The sequence below is a fragment of the Pleurodeles waltl genome, chromosome 4_2 (assembly GCF_031143425.1).
Source record: "Pleurodeles waltl isolate 20211129_DDA chromosome 4_2, aPleWal1.hap1.20221129, whole genome shotgun sequence".
In the NCBI taxonomy this organism is placed as follows: Eukaryota; Metazoa; Chordata; class Amphibia; order Caudata; family Salamandridae; genus Pleurodeles; species Pleurodeles waltl.
The window spans coordinates 822941745-822960803 of record NC_090443.1 but is presented as its reverse complement, the minus strand read 5'-3'; the positions used below and the strand labels follow the sequence as shown (position 1 = coordinate 822960803).

At 43.1% G+C, this 19059-nt stretch overlaps 1 protein-coding gene across 2 annotated transcripts in view; it reads right to left on the bottom strand.

Annotated features, from left to right (window-relative positions):
- Positions 1-609: 609 nt before the first annotated feature.
- ITGB3BP (integrin subunit beta 3 binding protein) overlaps positions 610-19059 on the bottom strand; it is a 288073-nt gene continuing 269623 nt past the window's right edge. The window contains exon 8 of one of the 2 annotated variants that reach the window (XM_069232522.1): positions 610-958. The gene's annotated coding sequence lies outside the window, so the exon portion shown is untranslated. The remainder of the gene's footprint in view (positions 959-19059) is intronic. The other variant, XM_069232523.1, reaches the window with a different exon arrangement.

Here is a 19059-nt window from a genome sequence, read left to right as displayed (position 1 = left end):
CCATATGATTATATGCAGATGGGTAGAAGGGCGAGGAAGACGAAAGAGAGCTCAGCCATAAGATGTTAAGGTGTCACCGCAGTACCTGCATGCAACACAGAGTTCGCAATTGCTCTTCACCAAATATCAAATTTAGGGCCGATGTACTTGAAGAGTCATATGTAAATGACTACAACAGGGTAGGCGGCTATTTTTTTATTAGAGAAACCTTAAGTTAAGGATTGGTTTGCTACAAATTAGTTTGGAAGTGACATTCTGCCTCTCATTGACATTTAGAGAAATTGCGAAGTAATCTTCACCTTTCCCTTTGAATGAATGAATATAAATTTATAAAGCACATATCGTGACCTCAGCGGGTATACTAGTGCTGTCAGAGAAAGCAATGCATAAAAGTCCAAAACCATAGTTAAAAGCCACGAGGAAAGAGCCAGGTTTTCAAGTTTTTCGGAAAAATCTAATCGAATACTTAATGTTGCTCCAAGTCTTTGCTGCCAAGAAGGAATCGTCAGAAGATTTGCACATGAATAAATATAAAGTCTATGTTTTAAATCAAAGCTCAGGACTCCCAGTCATTCCAGTACAAACTCTAAATTATACATAAATACAACCTCAGGGCAAATCTTACATTTATGAATTAAAAAACGTTTATCTACAAAATTAAAACAATAATCCTCTATAGACATGGTGGATTACAGCTACAAATGTAGTCTTTAAAATGCCGTGCGACCATGTTCGTACACAAATGTCTGCCTGTGGTTTGGGCTCCGCACTAGGTGTACATAGCTTCACAAGCCACAGTACATTAGTGGGCGCAAGGACTGCATTTCAAATGTCGCAAGTCACTTTGGGTTAGCCATTGTTGCCTCTGCTCAAGAAGATCCTTCCTGCTGAAAATCATGCCAGAAGATGGCCCAGTTTTCTCCCACGTTTATTTTCCAGTTGGCAACTGCTCTCAAAACTGCAAGAACAAGAAGAGGTTAAATCTCTATGTGAAATTCAAACTGGTGACTTATCAACTCATAACTTTCTCCAAAGCATGAATTATATGGAAAAAAATATTTTGACATTCATGAGTGTCATCTGGTCTGTTTTGGATACATTTAGACAATTTCAGCCTCACAATGAAATACCTGCTCTCCCCTGTGTGAGAGTGTAAGGAGGTCCACCAGGTCTACTGCGTATTTTAGGATTAAAATGGAACGTTTTTGCTGTCCACAAAAACCTGGCTATGAAGACAGAGATCCTTACTCCCTCTTTGTGCGATCACACCACTTTTTAATTTACCACTCACGAGAAGCAAGTAAGATTCATGCTGTACTGGTCACGTATTCAAGAATCGGTTTCTGGAAGCTCTAGGAAGGAACTGTGCCTCCGTCGGGGGTTAGAAGGCTCTGTCACAGAGAGGCACTGTCCAGAGCATCTGGTTTCCAACCAGCCAAATGAGTTGTTTCACCTGAAGGAGGTTGGAACACATTGCTCAAGTAGCCAAATGTGCCACAGAGTGTATTCGAATTAGGAGGAGTTTGGTTACCACACACGATTGGATTTCAGAGCTTTCCTAATGCCAGTTAACCATGCCAAACTGGATGCACGTGGAATTAATTTTGTTCATGGTGTCATGCTCCTTATAATGAAATTCTCCCTATGTTTTTACAGATTCAGCTCTGTTGCTTTGAGTAATCATAGAACACCAGACCTGGATCACAAGCACGCTCTCTGCCGGTTCCTGTATGTTTTTAGGATTGGTGACACATAAATGCCAATTATTGCCTTCATCTTGCTAAGAGTACTTAATTGAGGGAATGGGAAGACAGTCTAGCTCAACAGACAGATTTGTCCAATAAGTGTAATCACGGCAGCATGCTGGATATTATTCCCTCGTGGTTTCTGATCTAATTATGGGGAAGGTCAAACAAATCATATAACTGCTTTATCAAAACAAAAAAATAGAAAGAAAACACGGACAAAATTATAACTGGGAACAGAAGCTAAAGGATTTCTTGTCTTGGCACTGGGTAAGCAGTTTGCTTACATTCAGTTCGAAAACATTTTGTTTACAGTAAATGCTCTTCATGGACAAACAATGGCTCCATTTTCTGAGCATATGGTACAAAATGATATACTGGACCCCGCATAATGCTGCCATTCATGAAGGATTCCACGCCATGAAGTTGTTTTAAGCAGATCTTGTTTGTGTAAAATAAATAAATGTCATGCGTAGCCATGTGATGCTAATGTGACATCCATTCAGTATCGAACCACACACTGGTCACAGGTTTTAAGTCTGGAGCAGAACTAATTAAACAGAAATATAACCCGCTACATCCTAGTCAGGCCGCAGCAGTGCCACATCCTCACATTTTTCATTATCTCCAACCTACGCACTCACTCTACGGTGCAACAGACATTTCATTGAATGCTATCAGGCATTCCATCTAAAATAACCTATAAAAGAGTCGGCAGCTCAATGAATCAACAGTTTGATATATATGAAATAAACTTCCATCTATGACGTGTCTACGAGGATCCAGCCAAAACTCCCTTAATCTGATATAATACTGGTACTAAACTGGGGTATAAACCAGAGCTATTTACAAGTGAAGGGGATGTGAATTAGGAGGTATTAGGTGTCAGTTCGAAAGGATAGCCTAAGAAATAAAGTTTCACCGAAGTATTTTAATTTCAATTCAGATTCCTCTGGGTCTTCTTCATTTTGTTTCCCGGTATTTTGCCCAGCGCTTTCAGCTGCCAATGGCTCCAGGTGAAATACACCAGGTTTGGAGTGACCTTGTAATTCTGACGGGGGTGAGATGTTAACGGCCTAGAGTGAAGTCGAGGCCCAAGAACCCTGCAAAGATCTCTCGCAGGCAGGGCTTACATTTGTAAAAGAATAAGTAACAAAGCCTAAAACGTTGCTCTGAAGGCAGCAGCCCTTGCTAATTTATGTCTTGTGCCAAACATCAAGGCTGCGTAAGCTTTGTTAACCTCATATGCCTCCTGCTTCCTCCCTTTTTTCAGTATTTTTCTCCTCCCTTTTCCCCTTTGTATTTTTCTCTCCCTATCTGGGGGTCAAAGTCTGATAAAGAAAAATAATTGCTGGTCCCCAAAAATGAATGCCGGTGTGGCCCACTCTAAACTCCAGGCTCAAATTAGCACTCATTGCAGGACCAGACACATCTATTCATCCCAAGTGAAGCAATACAAACCACCACTAAACACTACAGTTAAACTTCTGTCACTGACGCAGTACGACAACACGAAACCACCAAGACTATGGTCAGCAGGAATGTCTAGCTCTGTGGAGCCAAACGTGTGGCCTTATAAATATCCTGGTAATTTAAAATCCAACTATAGGCTTTTATTTAATTACAAGTGATGTCTGGGACAGTCCACCATCACCAAGGCACAACTTGTGCCCCTCCTGCTTGGAAACTAAATGACTCGTTGGCTTCCTGGAGAGTTTCCAAGATGGAAAAATATAACCGGCACAGTGTGGAGGTGTGCCCTGCTCTAGCTCTACCTCTTCTGCATGTACATAGGGACCTCTAAAGGTAAGGGTGCCCTCACGGAGTAATCTTTTACAATCACTAACCCAACAACAACCAACTAATTACAACTGACTACCAAGGCCGGTTTTGGGAAAAACCGGTCGCACTGTGAGAGGGAAAACTACTTAAAATGTGCACAAAGTGGGTGCATAAACTGTTAAGCACAGGCTGTATCTTTATTTACTGAGTCTCTCTACAGAGTCGAGAGCCCATCACCAGACCCAAGATTGCCTCACCTTTATTCATGACTATACTAGCCAAGATGAGATGCGGTGGGGGTAACGTGATGTAAGGAGCAAGTTTGTTTAACTGCAGGCCCGTTTCTAAGTAGCAAATATTCAGTTTGAGAACTGCAACACACAGACCAAACAGGCACATACACATTACAGTAACAGCAATGAGACGTACTGATCGATGAGTAGACCACAGAACATTACTCAGAAGAATTTTGAAAATACGAGACCAGAAGAATCTGAAAGATATGGGGCAGAGACTACCTGCATGCAATGTGGAATAGGCTCCTGGAGACTGCACCTAAATATAACACCCCAGGATCTGAGCAAGTAGAAAGCAAGTCGTACTCGAGAGAAGGTCCACAATGCGTTAGCATCACTGCTTAATTTGTGCTTGTTGTTTCCGGTACATACCACTGGCACTTATTTTTCTGCCTCAGGTCAGCCCTGCACACCACAAACGGCGTGAAATTGACAATCAAGCAGACACCTCCAAAAGTCAGGGGTGCTAACACCCTTACTTTTTGGTTTTCCTACAAATCAGGGCCCTTGGGACATCCTCAATCGAGGCAATCTTCTGAGAATCTGCAGCACAATCCAAGGATTAGAAACAATAAGTGGTAAAGATCTGCAATACATGGCCTTCGTAAAACCCAAAAAAAGGCGACATGAGCGAAAGTACCAAAGTCTGCTTCAACAGCACAGAAATAGCAGTTAGTATGGTCCAAATCAGAGACATTCGAAGAATGGGGCAAAGAGCTAAAGGAAGAGCGTAAAGCAAAATATCGCAAGAGACCAAAAAAAAAAAGGGACAACTTCTGGATAACTATCTCCCAAGCAGCCAAGCAGCAATCCTTCTTGCAACAAGCTAAAGGGACATCTCCTACATTCACCAAGAGCCCAAGAGAGATCACTATATCCATCGCCCAGGGCATCTCACAGATAAGGCATTGTCAGGAAGAAGGGCTGCAAGACGAGGGTCGCAGCTGGTACAGATCCACTTCTCGATCCTGACGGAACCTTGCAGCATAATGTCAGATCCAGAAGCCGCTCTGCCAAAACAATCCCAACTGGATTAACGCTGTCTAAAAGCAAGTTCTGGGTCACAAACTTATTATCTTGGAACATTGCTGGGGCCAACAAAATCATGCAAGACCCAAATTTGGAAGCCTACTTGAACGACTTCGACATCATATGCCTACAGGAATCCTGGAAAATATCCGGAAACCCGTTAGCCGGATTTGAAGAATTCCTAAGTCCGGCAGCCAGACCAAAACCCAAAGGGCACCCTAAAGGCAGCCTTTTAACCTACATAACCACATGCAAATCTTTCAATACTGAGATCATAGACCTGAAGTCAGCTCACATGTTAGCTATCATTATCGAAAACTGGATGTTCGAACAAAAACCCATGTCCATCTTAATAATAAATATTTATATCAACCCTAACATGACGCGTAACCAGCACCTGCTAGACACAACCGAAAAAGAGTTACTATCTCTAAAAACTGCATTCAGAAACACCCCTTGGATTTTCATAGGTTATTTCAACCTTAACATGGCCAATCATGGCAAAAGAAGCTCCAGAGAAGGTGCCCTGGACCAGTGTCTGGGCATTCCACCACAAGAATCGCCTTTTAAGGATAAAGACAAATGCGATAACCCCCTGGTCAGACTCCTGGAGGCACTAGGGCTAAGGGCCCTAAACAGCAGATTTCCTAAAGACATCCCCATGAACCCAAACCACACCACCAAGAAGTCCGCTCCTACCTAGACTACATTTTTGTCTTAAGGGACATTTTCAAGTACTTCCAAGACTTAAGGATAGAGATGAGATGAGATGCGAAAGTGACCATCACCCTCAAACAATGAAAATAGCAAACAATAACGCTCTTGCTGCAACACTACAGAGGATAGGTGAACAGAGCCCAGGAAGTCACCTCCATCGCACAAGATGGTCCAGCAAGTGCATGGAGGAATACGAAGTGTGGAAAGCCAACTTAGCATTGGATCAAACGGAATAGGCGGACACAATTTCAAAATGGGAGGCCATAATAACTTCATTAAGGAACCAACTAGAGCCTAATAAACCGTTCAAGGACAGACCACCACTAAGCAGAAGAGGTTGGTTCACGCAGCAATTAAGGCACCAAAGACAACAGCTTAATAAAATCTCCAGATTCCTAAAGAATCAACCACCAGGTAACAGCTACCAGAGCACCTTTCATGAACTAAGAAAGGAATACAAGAAGGCAATATGGGAAGCAAAGCGGGCCAACAGAGATCAGGAATGGATCAGAATTGTGGAAGCCACGAAAGAAAAGGACAGTCGATCGCTGTGGACTATAGTCAATCAGCTGGAGCGCAAGTCAATTGGGATCCAAAGTAACGCAGTTCCAGAGAGAAAGTGGACCGAACACATCTCCAACCTCTATTGCAGCCCCAACACAGATAAGCTATCTCCCGCCGCAAGCAGGAAGGGAAAGCCATTATCATTCGAAATACTAAATGTCAAGGAACAACTACGACGCTGCAGACAGAGTGGGGCTCCTGAGCCAAATGGTCTCCCAGCAGGAAAACTAAAACACGACCCTGTCATTTGGACTGGCCTGCTCTGCAACCTCTACAATGCCAGCAACACAGAAAAAAATCCGGATTCTTGGAAAGGGAAAGTTTTCCACCCAATCTACAAGAAGGGCCCCTAGGGAAACCCAGACAGCTATCAACTAATATCACTGCTTGACATTGACGCAAAAATATTTGCGAGTCTCCTGCTCAAGGATCTCAAAGAATGGGCTAGCAAATTCAATCTAACACCTCTGAATCAAACCGGCTTCCGGCCTTCGGCAAGCACCTCTGACAACCTGATAACGCTAGCCATGCTAACTGAAAAATATACGAATACAAAAAATGGCCCTTTGTACATGCTTCGTGGACCTGTCCAAAGCCTTTGTTTCAGTGGACCAGAACAAGCTGTGGGGGAAACCAGCAAACCTTAAAAACCCAAAGAGCTGCTAAAAGGAATACAGCTTCTGTACTCAGAAAATTGGGCAAGGGTGAAAGTTGGAGATAATGGAAGAGTGTCAGCCAGAATTCAGATAGACAGATGTGTTAAGCAGGGCTGTGTCCTGGCTCCAATGCTTTTCAATCTTTACCTGGCAGATCTGTGCACACAACTAAACACCACGAGCTCACATCCACCCAAAATGAGTAACCATCCCTTAACAGCATTACCATATGCAGATGACATCGTCTTACTGAATCTCTCAGGTACAGGACTTCAAAAAGTGCTAAACACCTTCAATCAATATTGCACGACAAATGAGCTGGTGGTAAATGCAGAGAAAACAAAGGTAATCATATTTGGAAAACGGATAATTAAGAAAAATAAATGGTTCTGTGGGAATCAATCTGTGGAAAGAAGCAGAAGCTATAAATACCTTGGCGTCTGGCTACAGGAGTGCTGGTCGCATCACCTGCACCTAAACACCTTGAAAGCAAGGCTGGCATCTCTACTTGCATCAGTCCTAGCCCAGGCCTCAAAATTACAAACTCCGACCTGGTCTCCACTCCTTACAGTGATTAAAGCAAAATTCCTGCCAGCCCTAACATACGGCTCTGAAATATATCCAAGCAAACTGAACGACTTAATGAACATTGCACAAAGCAAGATCTTTCGCCTTCTCTTCCGCCTTCCACACAGCTCCTCGCCAGCTCAGATTAGGTTGGAATTCGGATTACAAGATCAAACATTAGCACAAGACGGGGCATTGCTCAAATATGTTTCCATGCTAAGACAGGCCCAACCAAACACACTAAAGGCACTGATTTGGGAGGAAATCAACACTAACCAGGCGGAAGTCCCAAATCCATGACTAAAGAGAATTGATCTCGCCATAAAGCATCTGCAGGCAGAGGAGCTATGGCAAAAGTCTTTAACCCATAAACATTTCAAACAACTTCTAAACAAACAAATCAAGATGCTCTCTTGGAGCAAGGACAAAGACAAGTTCAGAAATCGATCTCACTCTTGGATGACCCTCAACACATAAAAGGCTCCAACAGCACAACCATACATGGCAGAAATACTAAAAACGTCACTAAAAATAAAAGTGCTACACACCAGACTTGGACTACTGCCTGCATTGGAGGCCGAACCTAAATGGCCTGGACCCACAAACAATAGACGATGCAGTCTTTGCTCACCTCACCGCAAAGACTTCATACACATCCTTTGTAATTCTCCTGCTCTACTACCCTGGAGAAAGCTGTATCTGAAAAACATTTTCAATGCCAATGGTATCAGAACATGCTGACAGGCTATCCTGTTTAGTCTAAAAGGACTGACTCCGCAACATATGGCCTGTTTTGCAAAATGTATTTTAAAAACAGAACATTCCTTAAAAGATGCCACAAAAAAAACAAGATGAGAATACAAGCCCTCAAATGACATAGGAAATGAACACTGTCAGCTCCAGACTTAGGAGTAACGGCTGCAGCATCTTTATCAACGGCCCTTAGCATACTTCGCCTTTGGACTGAACTAATTATATTTTATCAGAAAAAAAAAAAAAAAAAGAAAAAAAAAAACACTTCCAGATGTTAATTTACCCGGATCCACTTTGTGAAAAGTCTAATTTTAACAGTAGGTAACTCAGTGTTCCAGTAAGTAAGATCATACATCTCAGGACGATTAACACACAAATAGGGCTGACCTGGAGAAAAAACTTCAAAGAAAGTATTAATTGTTTTATGGTCCTTTTAATGTCTCTTCTACTGTTGCAATGATTTTAAGTAATTACGCAATAAAGCATAAACTTACAAACTTTCTGCCTGAGGGATTTACTGCGAGCAAAAGACACACATGAGAAAGACGGAGAAAGAGAAAAACTAAAAAGCGTCACAAAGGAAGAACTCTGCACGACTGAGCTGAAGGAGCATGGAGTGGCTCGAAATGATTAAAGAGGCCCAAAATGGCTTCAGGATTACGCAGCCGTAGTATTCCGTGTTCGCAGGAAACACCGATCTGTGCTCGTGAAAGGAAAAGGGAATGCCCACATCATGGAAGGTGAGGGGCCCTTTACAGCAATCAATCTCAATCTCTCTCTTTTAATCTCTCTATCTCTCTATCTCTCCTTGAAACAGCCACGAAACCAATGTATTGTAAAGAGTAATCAGCAGGTGGCTTTCATCGTTTAATCCCACTGGCGTTAGGCAGATACAAAAGCGACACATTTGTTTAAGGTAATAGGCGTGTTGTCAGTGACTAAATAAACAACTGAAACACAACTGGAATAGATTATTTAATTGCAACTAAACTGCAATTAAACTGTAAGAAGAAAAGGTTCAACATACAAGAAGGAGCAGGTTCTGCTTTAAGACCTTCCAAAAAATATTGCCACGGAGGCTGTGATAGTGGTGATTTGGGAAGAACCCTTACTATAATTGATGATAGCATCTGAGTGACCTTGCATCAAGCAACAATAAATGCCAGATTTTGCAAATACTAGCGGTATGGTAATACCATGCTGAGGCAAGGTATTGTTCTTGTTGTGGCCTGCTGCAGCTTGATGATCATTGGAATCACTGTAAAAGCAAACAGAGATGCCCCCAAAGCAGCCAAAAGCAATTTTTCCTTTAATGTAGACCCCCAAATACAGTACTGAATTCATCTGGAGGATACTGAGCTTCCCTAAGCAAACACAACTAGGTTTCGTCTTCCTATCAGTGCTGGTAAAAAGGAAAACATTTTCACAATGGCAATGCTGTTCGTAGTCGATTAATCAGCACATCTAACAAGCTCATCCTTGTAGGCTGATCATCGACTCAATCCTCTACCAATGAATTGTCCCAGCGTCTGCAAAAAAATAATGTAAATGCAGACTCTATTCAGCAAATAGTAACTCTCCCAAATTTCACCTTTTAACCTATGTATTGTTAAACATACTCTACAGCCTCAATGTACTACAAAATAAAACCTTATTTTAAAATGCAGGCTTTCAATTTACTTACAGTAGTACACTCTACATATACATTAGAGTTATAATACATACTGTTGCATAAAACACCTTTCACACATTAGCAGATTATTCCCAACAAAAACGCACATTTCTCAAAACAATGACAGACATATCTTCAGTCTCAGGCAAACAGTGAAGACTAAATAGATGATGCTCAAATTCTCCTTCATCTTTCTAAAGAACACTAAAATCAATTAATAAAACATAACGAGTAACGTGTGATATGGTCCTATATAGCCATTTTGGGGATTTAGCGACATTTAAAAATCACTCAGCATGTGGCTTCATGGTTTGTACATGTCAAAAGACGCACTCAATGGCAATTTACTTCCATATTACATTTACCTTCTGTATAAAATATCTATCTATTCATTCATCTGTCTATCGTCACTGGAAAAAAAGGTGGGAAAGTGAACTATAGTTCTGTCTCAAATGATCAAAACCACTGAAATTCGATTGTTATGGTAAGCAACACACCTAACACATGCCATCATCTGCGCGACCAGCCATGTTGTTCTCTTGATTTCTCTTTTTGATTATACTGTACCACTGGCAAATTTTTGGTTCGAACATGGGAGGTGACAAGTTATGGCAGACGTTGGTGCATTGCTAACCATTAGCAGCAAGTTTCAATAATTTTGCAAACTCTCCAACTGAACAACGAGACATTCATCTTCATATTATCTCTTGTCGACTACAAGAATGATTGCAAACTGCCACCAATAGTTTTCATCTCAGTGCCTTACATGCTGACTACACTAGTTCTCTATTCATTCTTGCAAAGGTCTCATAAGAAGACATAACCCAGGATAAGGAGTCTTAAGATGCGAGGAGCAATTAAATCTGCAGCACAGTTGGGTAAGGCTTAAGCTGTAGAAAAAAAGTTACTTTCTAATAGAATATTGTCTCTCATACGAATGATATGTCTTTGCTAATGCTCCCAAATACTGAATCTTTTCTACCAGAGCAGGTGCTCGTCTATCCAAGTTCATAAGCAGACCCCACATTGGGACGGTTTTGAACATTAAGCAGTGGCTTACTGTAAGCACTGGCTTTTAATATCCAGTCCTCAATATAACGGTACACAAAGGTTCCTTTTCTTCGAAGGTAAGCTACCACTAAGCATCACCACAAACCTCAGACATTCCTATACATTTGAAATTGTATTAAATGAAAGTATGGTTCTTACATGCATACTTCATACGTTAAGGCTCCGTGATTGAGAAGTAGGAACATTTTGAGAAGAACTAGATCCCTGAAACGTTTCTTTCTCCTTTGTTTGATGTCTTTGGTTCCAAAGTTAGTTTGCATTCGCCCTTAGACCTTTATTGTGCACCATGAAGTAGTGCTAATAAAATCTATGGTTCTTGAAAGGTCTAACTCTCTGCTTGATCACAAGCTTTTGCTGTTAACAGTGATCTTCTTTTATTAGTTTGTGCAGATGGTCTTGTTTGGAACTTGCAGGTAGGATGTTCTGAGATGAAGATTTGACAGTGCATGCATAGCGTCACCTGTCCACAAAAAATATCCTTCTGCTGTTGGCTTTTTCTGCCACTTTTGCTGGTGTTTAGTAGTGTTGTACCCTGAAGAAGTTGCTGTGGATTGGGAACAAAGTGGTCAAGTCTCAAGTCTTAAATTACAGCTTTAGGCTTGACTTATGATACTGACTGACTGTTAGCCTTCTCTCCCATAAAAAAATCTAATTCGCCAACAGCGAGAAGTGCTCCCAAAAATGCTACTGGTCAACTTGACAACAGTAGGGCTGTTCTTAAGACTTACAATAAGGTCACTGCTCCTTTAATTTTGCCTGGCCCACTGCCTTTAGAGTGTGGCCTCTGCTTTCATACTGCGCACTTCATCATCTGCATGAAATCTTAAAAAGATTTTTAAAGCCAGAATCCTTATCTTCTGCTGACTCCCCAATTCAGGTCTGTCTGTCTCAGTTAAAAGGAACACACCCCACACCATCCAATCGGTTATTGACATTTCCAAAAGCACGACTTAAAGGATCACTTTCATGAGCTGGTCTCTACTCCATAGGGAGATCATCCAAAAACATTTGCATATATACCATTACTTATCTATTTTAAACCCCTTCGAACACAGTAGAACTAGCAGCATTCATCTCATAGAAATACATGTTTCTATTTTTCAGTTGGAATAGAGCATGATGTAGATGCTAGCTACCTCTTTTTTTGCCACTAACATAATTACTGAGTCTCCCTTTTGAACAATAGGGACTGACTTTTGTGGTTTATGTTTTTTTAACCGGACAGTTGCCATGTTAATCATAGCGCTTAAAACATATCCAAGATGACAAATAGTATGCTACGAAACAGCTAAACATATAAATAACTAGATGGAGTTAGTAATAGTTCCATTGTCAGGCCTAGCAGCTTCAATGCCAAGAGATTGTTAAGAGATATCACCGGACAAGCTGGGAAACATGACCTAAATGATAAGACAGAGTTTGTGTTGCTTCTCTGAGTATGAGATCACAGAGCTCTGATCCCTTGGGGACATGTCCTTCCTGGAATGCAACCTTCTGCTGTCATTTAAACAAAGTGCCATGCTCCCTCAGATGGGTGCAGTGTGAGGACCCAGGACCACCGTGAGAAATGCTACCTCCAGCTCTTTCGATGCTCTGGCCATGTACAAGGAGGGGTAGACCCCTCCCCAATACGGTTCACTTTCTGCCTCCTCATATCGCAGGGGATGGGCAACAGGAAATGGATGGTGGTCACGCGACTTACACTCTATGTCGCTGTGATGGCCAGGGGTATTTACGCAAGCCTGCCCCTGGCCATCTCCTTTTGATTAGCTCATTGCAGCAGCAAAAGAGGGCTGTGGATGTGCCGGGGCAATGCTTTGTGGACTGTGCATATGGAGGACTCAGGCACACTGCCTCAGCACCGGCTTCCCACCCCCACCTTCTTTTGTGTCTTCTCAACACACCTGTGGCAGATTCCCTTTCAGTGACTGGCATCCATTTGAATCCCCCCTCGCCTTATCCTACAGATTTCTAAGGCAACCTGTATGGGCTTTGAATCTCACAGGCGCTATTTCTCCATTTTTTAATCATCCTCTTGGTCCGATGGACTTCTGGCTAGTTCAGTCTCCTGTTTTCAGCCACGACATCAGAGCAGGTGGCAGTCTGTCTCCCCACCTTCTGGAGCCAGTGTGGTTGTCGTGCAGCAGTTTGCATTCACCTACGCATATCCTCCTGCCTAACTGCGATCTGCAGCCTCGTCGGGCTGGGGCCAGGAACGCGCACCAGGTGATCGCGAGGTGAGTGAAGGGGTTTCTTTGGGTATTGATGGTTGTTTTATTGTTAAGCTGGTTCATTCCAATATGCTTTGCATTTAATCCTTTGAATCATTTTCTTTTACATTCTTTATTGATATTTCAAACCTTAACATTTTAATACTGTTAATAGGACAACTTCAATGTATGAACTACCCTCTTCCAACCCACCCACATTTCTATCAATCCTCTGAATCACATTCGTGATGGCGACAGGGGGTTGTGTGGGGAAGGTAAAGGGGTGCAGCACCCAGTTATCTCAGCTATTAAATTAAAATTGGTCTCGCCAAACTGGGCGATGAAGGAAGTTCCAACACTTCAGGATCTGTTTCAGAGCAAGGGTCAGGAGAATAAGTGTCTGACCACCCTTGGCGGTCCAATGTCCCCTCTCAGAAAGCTTTCGCACTAGTAAAGAGAATGGCAAGAATGCATGCAAAGGCCTGCCCTGACAATGTTGTCCAGGAGGTACCAACCCAAGCAGTGAAGGCACAGGACATCCAGGCAGCGTCCATGGGTACAGTGGTGGGTCCACAAAGCCTTGCCTTGGTTTCTCGCATGTCCCTGGCCCACGAGTGTACCAACACCCCATCGCTGCAGGTCGTGGCTGCGCCTCAGCAGCCCAGTTTATCCAAACCAAACAAGGTTCTTGCCACCTTGGCAACATTTAGGCAGGCCTTGATGGCCCTGTCTTTGGGCTCCAATGGGACCCCCATCCTTAGAGCAGTCTCCAAACCCCTTGGCGACCTCATCCCCCAGCATCTAGCCTCAGTCAGTCACCACTGCACAGGCGACTGCTCATCCCTTCCGACAAAAACAAGACCCTTCTACTCAAGGTCCCTTGCCAAATTCAAAGGATGCTATAGCTGGGGTACTGTCTTCAGATAAGTCTCATGAGGGTGCCTCCTTGACCTCCACATGGGCTCCATCCAATGCTGTTCTCTCCGCTATTGCAGATTTAAGGAAACAGGTTGATGCGGTGAGCAAAACTCACAGTGGCGTTGGGGGGGTTTGGGAAGAGGAATCCCATGGGGTAGAGCAGCAAAACTAAGCCAGCCAAGGACACCACAGAGGCAGCACCCGGTAAAGAGGCTGCAGGAGGTGTGTTCAGGGGGAGTTTTGCATTCATCGGGGCAATTTGGGGTCAGGAATCTTTACTGTCCAAGCCGGGCAGGTTGGCTTACCATGTGCTGGCAGATATCAAAGAAAAGATTTGGAGGGGTGGTTCTGTTGATGTTTTTTCACTGATTAGGGTGAAGATAAGGGATTGTGACCCCAAAGATAAGGAAGTGAAAGATACTCAGCAAAGGAAACAGAAATGAACAGACTTTAATTGGCTTCAATGCATATATGTCGGTTATGATTGAAAAGAAACTGGAAGTTGCCATCTCCATGATATTCTATTCTAACAAGATACTCAAGACACAACATCTACAGTGGCATTGCTTGGCTGGATTATGATCGCGATTTTAGGTAGGCCAAGGTAGAGGATCGTGACATTGGGTGGGATTTGATGAAGGTCAATGTCTGGTTAGAGTGTGCCAACTATAACCTCCCCCCCCCCCCCCCCCCAAAAAAAAGTATTATTTTAGTCACCAACAAGCCCCCGGGGACAAAAAGGGACAATGCTGGTCCTGCAATAGGAAGTTATGCATACCCCGACAGGGTCATGTAAATATAAGCACATCTGTTCCTTTTGCTGCCACCCCTCACACCCAGAATTCAACTGTAACAAAACGTCCAAAGAAAAAGGAAAGGATAGTACTAAGCCCTTCAACTAGTTCTCATTTGGCAGCACCCATACAAGTCTACAAGTTGCTCCAGTGGCTCAAATGATATCCCAACAAGAAGGTTGCAAAGTTGTTATACTTAAGGTTTTCAACAAGCTTCAGGATCCTGGTGCAGGATGTAACCCCCATTCCACATTGTAGAAACTTGGTTTCAGCCTGCCTGCACCAAGCAGTAGTATTCAAGAAGCTAGCAAAAGACGGTGCCCTGGGGAACATTACCAGTCCTTTTCCGTCATCTTATTCTGTGAATTTTATTCATTCGATTGTGCGTAGTACCTAAGAAGAACCTGGGCACTTTAGGTTGATCCATAATCTTTCTGCGCCGGAGGGGTTTTAAGAGAATGGTGCTATCGACCCCCCAGTTTTATTCAGTCAGGTACTCCTCAGTGGATCAGGCACTGTTCAGACTGTGTGAGTTGGGCCCTGAAGCATTACTGGCAAAAAAAGACAAAGAATCTGCTTTAGACTCATTCCAGTGCACCCAGATAACAACCACCTCTAGGGATTCCTATTTGGGGACTTTTATTACTATGGCAAGTGCATGCCAATGGGGTGTGCAGTGTCCTGCACATACTTTGAACAGTTCAGCTTGCTGCTTCAATGGATATTCTAAAAAATGTCTGGGCATCAGGAGGGTATTGACTACTTGGATGATTTCTTGGTCTTGGGGCTGCCTGAGTCTGGAACACGCTCTTGGGCTTTGAATGTCCTAATTTCTTTGTTCAAGGATCTAAGGGTCTCCCCTGGTGCCTGACAAAACTGTTGGCCCCACCATGTCTCACTTTCTTGGCTACTGAAATACATAATGTGGCCGGTGAGTGCTGCCTCCCCCCAGAAAAGGTGCACACTGTCAGTCACTCAATTGACACTATGTTAGCTCTCAAGAAGCTAACCCTACATCAGCGTCAGGTGCTAGTTGGTTAGTTGAATTTCACCTTGTGGATCATTCCCATGGCGCGCCCCTTTTCAAGGTCAGTTGCCAGATCAATGACCAGTCTCGCACAAACAAAAACACACCTGACTCTGAGCCAAGGTGAAAGAGGACTTGAGAATCTGGCGCACTTTTCTGCTGCAATTTAATGGCTCAGTCGCTTAGCTAATGCAGTCGATTTTCAATCACATTCTAGGTCTGTTTAGTGACACTGCAGCAAGTGTGGGATTTGAGGCCATTCTTAGGACAGAATGGTGCAGGGGTGAGATTGGCTCTCATCCTGGCAAGACAGTCTGGTCACAAGGAATGTGGCCTTTTTAGAACTATTTCCCATTGTATTGGCTGTAATCATATGGGCAGATGTTTTTTTTTTTAAGAACAGAAGCGTGTTTTTCTGATCCAACAACATGGCCATGGTCAAGGCTATTAATAGACAAGGGGCTTCTTGCAGGTTGGTTCCGAGATTAGTGAAACATCTGGTTTTGCTGTGCCTAAAGTTGGACACTTTGTTTAGAGCAAGACATATGCTTGGGATCCACAATAATGCTGCTGATGCCTTGTCTCGCTCCAAATTGGTGGAATTTGGAAATTTTCACCCACAGACAGCAGAGAGCATGATAACGTTCCTGTCATATCAGAACAGCCCCGGTTCACCCTATTTGCCCAGTGTCTCACATGGAGTCTTAGGGACTAATTTAGTACTCAGCGGACGGGTTACTTTGCCATAACGGTGACAGATATCCCGTCCACCAAAATCTAAATTCCATTATATTCTATGGGATTTAGATTTTGGCAGATAGGATAACCATCACCGTTGTGACGGAGTAACCCACCCGCCAAGTTCTAAATCAAGCCCTTAGTTTGCTGTCTGGTCTAATCCCACCGCTCCAGAGGTATTTGTCTTCTTGAGCAGGGACTGCCTTTAATGCTACACGTTTGTTGCACTCCTGTCTTGCACTCTTAAGGTGACAGGTGTCAATTCCACTGGTTACTTTCCACATTCTTTTAGGATAGCTGCAGTGACGTTTGCGGCTGACACAGGCCTTTCTCAGAAGGAGTTTGAGAGAATAGGTAACTGGTCATCATAGTCCTTCAAGCCTTATAAACATCTTGAATTGCGGTGAGTGCCTTGTTCGCTGTATTCTTAGCCATGTATCTCTCTATTCACACTTCTTCTTTGCTCTCTTTTAGCAGGATGCCTTCTGAGCGTGCGTGGGCCCTTGGCTATTCATTCATTCTGCAGGTAACATACAGGTTGCAACTGCTCTGTATGCCAAAGCTGGAGCGGCTGAGGGACATTTCCTTCCCGTGGTGTGGAGTCGGGGGTCTCTGGATTTCGTAGCTGCAACCGTAAGTGGAAGAGACCAGAGGTCTTGAGGGACACCAGTTCCCGGACCCTGTCATTGTGCAAGTTGGTGGCAACGACTCAGTAAAATTGGGCCGCAAGGTTTTAAGAGAAGCAATGTTGAAAGAATTTGTGCATCTCGGTAGGGTTTTCCCCAGATGCTGTCATCGTTTGGTCTCGTATAGCACTGCGTCGCAATTCGGGTAAAAAAATTAGGTCTAGAACTATTAACAGGATTGTCAAGCAGCTGAACTCTGAGATGACCAAACTCTTTCCAGGTCCTGGGCAGCTATGGAATATCCCACACAAATTGCTAAGGGGTGACTATGTTTCACCAGGATGGTGTGCATCTTTCTGATTCATGAACATATCTGTTTATAGATGACATGGGGGTTCTTCTGTAGTGGGGAGGGCGAAGGACCTCAGAGTTATCTACTGAGCAGAGGGGACCTCCACTTCATACATCCTAGAACAGCACTGAGGGTAGGGTGCAGCAATCCAGATCCATTTAGAGGATGTAACAACTGGCTTAGGGGTTTGGGTACATGGTTTACCAGTGTGGAGCATGGTGTTGTAGCTCCTAGTCACACTAATCGCAACTCTTCAGGCGGCCTGGTACTGAAGGGGCAGAACACTTGGATGCGGACAAGGGTACAGTAAGTTGGGACTGTCCCTCAGAGATGGAGGGGGAGTAATAAAGTCCTAGTTTTTCTTTAATCTATTGGTGCTTAATAAAATACTGAGGAAAAGGAATAATCTTTTTTGAGAGTCAGGCAGCAGCCCTCCAGGTGTTTCGGAAAGCTTAGATCATTCTGAAATGTTCCTCATCTCTGGGGCAGACTGCCTTTAAATGTTCTCCTTAGCATTTTATGACAATACGTGAATATTGGTTAATGTTCCCCCAGGAAGGGCACTTCACAAATAATTAATGTATGATGAAACTGAGAGAAACTGCATCAAAACCAAATATCAGGTAGATGACTAAAAGGGTAGGCATTCCAAGAAATCTTTACATCTGACTGGATTCCTAAAAATACAGTAAAAGAAAAGACAGAGTCAAGTTACTCAATCCACAGAGTTAAAATATTAACAACCAAAACAATGGCCTCTGGTATTTTAGATTAACCTGCCTGGCTTAGTTTTTGCACTACGTAAAACTATACAACTTGCCTACTCGCTCTCTTTCATTCTGCCTTTTTTAAGAAGAGAAAGTAAAAGCATTTCAGAGGCTCAGACAGTTGTTTTTTTAAAGTTAAAATTACTATCTTTAAAATCTTGCAAAGTTAAATAGGCATGTTTTAAAACAAAATAAATATAACAACGTTTTTCTTTAGTAAATGTGTTGCATGATCCCAGACATATGCAGATATCAACACATTTCTTAACTCTGGCATCGTTGTTTCTGGTGGATAGGTTATGTAACTCCATTTTTCTCATATTGTAAGTCGACCCAGGAGCTAGACCACAAAGGACAGCACAGGGCCATATATTTGCTAATCCTTCGGGCTAAAGTTAGTTCAGTTCAACAGATTACATTAATGACTGTGTGCGAAATCTAACGTAAGAGCCTGTCTGGAGCTCTAATTGTCCACCCCACAGAACAGGAAGAAGGGAAAAGGGTAAACAGTCTGTAGTTTGATAGAATATTACCCAGAAAATGCATTCTTCTGATGGATACCTTAGCCACAGATTCTTCACCTTTCGAACAGAGACCAAAGCAGTGCTCCCAAAAGATGGAGGATCTCAGGGGTTAACAGACACCTGGAAGGTCTGTAGGGCCAAGCCAGCATAAGAGCCCTCCCTGCAGACTTGACTGTCGAGTCAGTAATGTTTTGTAAAGGTGTGATGCCTATGTAGCAGCCTGAACACCCCTAGACAATACTGTAGTGGCA